The 4,843-nt window shown below is 60.8% G+C and overlaps 1 protein-coding gene across 1 annotated transcript in view; it reads left to right on the forward strand.

Annotated features, from left to right (window-relative positions):
- The window catches only part of MAP4 (microtubule associated protein 4), a 241,347-nt gene that overhangs the window by 123,508 nt on the left and 112,996 nt on the right, over positions 1-4,843 (forward strand).

Here is a 4,843-nt window from a genome sequence, read left to right on the forward strand (position 1 = left end):
GGGGAGGGGGAGGGGTGCCAGATAAGGCCGTGCCCAACGCATCAGCACCACTGTGCTCTGGCCTGGCCTCAGTTCTGCCACCGTCCACAGGGTGTCACCAGGATGCCACTGTCATCCCCCTCATCCCTAACGATCCTAGGATGCCATTGTCCCCTCCTTCATCCCGTGTCCCAGACGGCCACTGTCACCACACACGGTTGCTGCACACACGAGGGACATCACCCCGGCCAGGATGGGTGTCCAGTCTCAGCATCCCCTCTGCTGAGTGGCACCGTAGTGGCCGTGGCCATCAGTCCTTGGTGCTGTGCCCACATCCTTCGCAGTGGGGCCACCCAGTGCTGCCCCCATAGCAGAGGTACTCCGACCTGCTGCAGCCCAGAGCACGGTTGGCTTCTGGGCTGCAAGTGCAGTGCCTGCTTGTGCTGGGATGCACGACGGCACGGGCACGTGGGACACGGTGTGACAGGACCGAAATCACAAAAGCTGGGCTGGGGAGAGGAGGAGGAGGGGCTGCCCACGGGCGATGGAGCCTCGGCAGGCCACGGGGCAGAGCAGAGGGCAGAGAACGGCTTTGTTGTGCTAATGGTGCCCAACAGCCGCAGGTTGCAGCTGAACGGGGCTGCGAATAGAAGCTCTACATCTCCGTAGGATACCGAGGCTCAGAGCTGGGTGAGCCCCCAGGTGGGCAGCAGCACCCATACAGTGACGCCAGACAGCACAGGGTGACAGCGGGGACGTGGGGTGACAAACTGCATGAACGACGGACGCCTCGCAGCGGACAGACATACAAGGACAGTACCGCGGTGCTCCCGCTGTGGCTCCAGCCCCATCAACATCCAAGCTCAACAGGAGATGGCGTCAGTCCAATCCTTTATCCAAACCTCTCCCCATTTGTGCGGTGACTCCGGTTGTCCCAGCAACAACAGCCTCTCCCTGGGCACCCGCACTCCCCAACCAACCTCAACGCTGTTAATACCTGAAGTAACCCTGACTTCAAGTGCTCCGCTCCCCGTCCCACAGTGCCGAACACACCGAGCTGCTCTTTGGCTGAGCCTTTTTCCACTGGGCAGCAGCACAGCCCAGCTCAGCCCTACCACCAGACCAGCTCCATTGGGTCAGGGCCACTCGGTCTGCTCGCGCTCACGCTGTGGATCAGCCAGCTCCATCCTCATCCCCGTGGGGCTGCGATGCCGGCTGCCCGCCGCATCCCTCCATCGCAGGCTGCTGCACCTCTCTGCCTGCAGAAACGCTGCCCCTTCCATCCCACCTGCAGCCCTCGTGCTATGGATTATCCTGGGTCAATGGCTTGCAGGGGTCTGTCCCTGGCCCCCGGTTTGGCAAGCTGGCAGCGGGAGTGTTGGCCACGGCGTGGACCTTCTGGTGGTGGTTCAAGGACTGCCGGTGGCGGAAGCTCTTGCTGCAGCCGTTGCACTGGAAGGGCCGCTGCTGGGTGTGCCGGCGCTGGTGTTCCTCCAGCAACGTTTGCATGGGGAAGCTCTCCGTGCACTCGATGCAGCGGTAGAGCCGCTCCCCGGCTGCGCTGGCACGCGGCCGTCCCCCCCAGCCGCCCCGCAGCTGCACCCCGTGGATGCGTTGGTGTTTCTGGAGGTGGTGCTTCTGGATGAAGCCCTTGCCGCAGGCGGGGCAGCAGTAGGGCCGCTCCCCGGTGTGGATGCGGTAGTGTTTGTTGAGGTTGGATTTCTCGTTGAAGCTCTTCCCGCAGGCGGGGCACTGGAAGGGCCGCTCTCCCGTGTGCAGGCGCTGGTGCCGCAGCAGGGCAGCGTGGTGGGCCAGGCTCTTCCCGCAGGCCGTGCAGATGAAGGAGCCGTTGCTCTTCCTCGCGTGGCTCTGCTGCCGTGCCAGGAGGTTGCGTTTCAGCCGGACGTTCTTCCAGCCCGGCGGCGGCACTTGGGGCTCATCCCCTGTGCCGGGTGGGCCGTGCTCCTCTGCGCCAGCCTGCATCGAGGCGGCCTCTGTGGCAGTGTCCTCTCCCAGCAGCATCCCCTGGGGCAGAGCGAATGGCTGCTCAGTCTCCGTGCCGTGCCCGTGTTCTGATGGGAAATGTAAGGCTGGGGCTGGGCGAGCTTCCACTGGGATGACCACAGGCTTGAATTCGGGCTGAGCAGCCCCGTGTTTGCAGAGCTCCCCTAAGCCCTCTCCTGCTGCCTTCTGTTCATCCAAGACAGCGTGGCTCTCCCAAGGCACCGGCGGCTCCTGGCCCAGGGGAACCTCCTCTTCCAGCCTCACAGAGGACACCTGTGGCAGAGCCAGCATTTCCAGTCCTTCCTCCTGTGGCTGCTGCTCTTCAGTCTTGATCACGATCTTCTCACCTGCTGAGAAACAGTAATTAATTCCCAGCAAAATAAAGCTCTCCCATGCCTGTATCCCCAGCAGTGGAGCAAAGCTGGCCTTCCCCTGCAGCACATGGGCGAGACATGAGCAGACACCCAGCAAATGTGCTGCTACAGATGGAGCAAGAGAGTTCTACCACGAGCAAAGGGGGAGAAGGGCACAAGGTAGAAGGGTGCTGTGTCTGCTGGGGGCTCCCTGGGGGCACTCAGTGGACCAACAGTAATATTCATAAAGAACTCAAAACAGGAAAACATGAAAGCAAAAGCGCAGCTGCAGAGTCCTCAGTCCTGGAGGGAACTCTGTTAGGAATGGCGGAGATTGGTTGGGTAAATCTAGAGGAAATGACCAAAGCAAAACCTTCCAGGAGCAGGACTGAGTGGCCACAGAGCCACTCTCACACCAAGCCCTGCCCACACTTTTTCCTCTCTTGCCAAGCGGGCTGCTCTGGGCTTAGAGTTTTGGTGTGGTCTCTTCTGGATTTCTTTCCCTCTTCGGCACTGATTTTCCTTCTCTGTTCTTAATTTCTATTTACTCAACCTGCACACAACCCTTTCCCACCATCCCTGGCATTCACTGCAGTGCCATCAATGCCACCACTGCTGTGACTCACCGCCACCACCGTGCCCCAACACAGCTCCCTCCTCCAGCAGCCCGTGGGTCCTGGAAGCTGAATCCTCCCCATCCTCAGTTGGCAACAGCAGAGCGGGTTTGGAACTGGTGTCCCCAGGCCCTGGGGGAGGAAGCAGGTGTGCAAAGAGCTGATGCTGGGCACCAACATCAGCACCCCTCAGGGAAGAGCTGCTCCTGCACGGCTGGGGGCCTGGGCTCAGCTTCCCCAGGACAGGTGGAGCAAGCAGGCTGATGTCAGCCACACCGGGTGACTGATTTTAGTTACCTCAGCAAGAACTGAACTGGGGCTTTATCACCGTTTTAAAATTTCAGCCCAAAATAGCCAGTACTAAAATTTAGGACCGCTCCCAGCAAATTCCTCCAGGGTGGTGCATGTGTGCTGGGGAACATCTGTACTGGAAGGCAGGATTGCAGAGGCACGATGTTCCCCCAGTGCTGAGAATCACCAAAGGCTGAGGAGTGTGAAGCACAGCTGTCACTCGTGACCAAACCCTAACGGTGCCAAGGCCTCGCCATTCACTGCTGGTTCTCCAAACATCCAGATAACAGAGTAACTTATGTAAAGCAAGGTTCAGCATGGGAGATGACAGAGTCTGACACAAGCGCAGGGAATGAATCTCACCGAGAGAGACCACAGCCTCGTAGCTCCCCTTCACTGCCATCCTGTACAGCTCCTGCTGCCGGCTGTCCACACCGCCCCACTCCTGCTCTGGCAAACAGGCAGCATCGTCCTCACCTGACGCAGGGACCTGGAATGGCAGGAGGCACCTCCTGAGCACTGCCTTGCCTCGTCTCTCCCCACACAGCCCCTCTGTATGCCCCCCGTATGTCTGTGTGACAGCACAGAGCTCTTGGGGAAAGGCACCATGCCCTGGCCTGAGGCCTCTCCCCTAACAGCCAGGAGGTTTGCAGCTCCTTCTCCAGATCCACGCCATCAACCTGGGGCAGTCCCCATCACATCAGAGCAGGACATGTATGGGAAGGTATCCCACCCTGCAAGGGAACTACCAGGGTTCAGCAAGGCTACGTCTGTACTTTGTTCCCTTTTTTTCACTGGAGATGGGGAGGAGCTGGAAGGGCTCAAGGCAAAGCTTTGGAGGAGCCACATCCCTGCTGCCCCGCCCTACACAACACCCACAAGAGCATTCCATCCACACCGTTACCTAGAGTGCATCCTCACTGCCTTACACACATTTGTTGGATGAAGTCTGTCCCGAATTTCCTGAGGCTGGACCCCATTCCCCAGGGCTCACCCTTGCTACCTTACACTTGGTCCTTGGTCCCTGTTACTCCAGGCTTGTTCTCCACTCCCTATGGCTCATGCCCTGTGCCCCAGGGCTCATCTGTTACCAAGAGCCCATCCCCATTACCGTGGGCTCACTGCCTGCTCCCTGGGGCTCGTCCCTAGTTACCCTGGGTTCATCCTCTGTGCCCCGAGGCTCATCCCCCATTCCTTGGCGTTCATCCCTCGCACCACACGCGTGCCCCCATTACCTGAGGCTCATCCCCGCTCCCTAAGGCACATCTCCCATTACTTCGGCCTCAACCCCGTTCCCTGGGGCTCATCCGCCGTGCCCTGGGACCCACCTCCCACCCCCATCGCCTCCCCCCCGTCACCTGAGGCTCATCCCCGCCGGTTCCCAGCCCGTTCCGCGGTGCCCAGCAGGCTCTGTTCCGCAGCTGCCTCTCGACGTGCTCCAGCCGCCTCGCGCTGTCCTGCAGCAGGGCGCTCAGCGCGGCCCAGCGGCGCTCCAGCTGCCCGCCGACCTCCAGCACGGCCTTCTCCAGCTCCGACATTTTCTTCTCGGCCGTCTCCGCGCGGCCCTCCAGGCTCAGCAGCCGCACGGCCTGCGCCTCCACC

Source organism: Meleagris gallopavo, chromosome 6 (genome assembly GCF_000146605.3).
Source record: "Meleagris gallopavo isolate NT-WF06-2002-E0010 breed Aviagen turkey brand Nicholas breeding stock chromosome 6, Turkey_5.1, whole genome shotgun sequence".
Taxonomy (NCBI): Eukaryota; Metazoa; Chordata; class Aves; order Galliformes; family Phasianidae; genus Meleagris; species Meleagris gallopavo.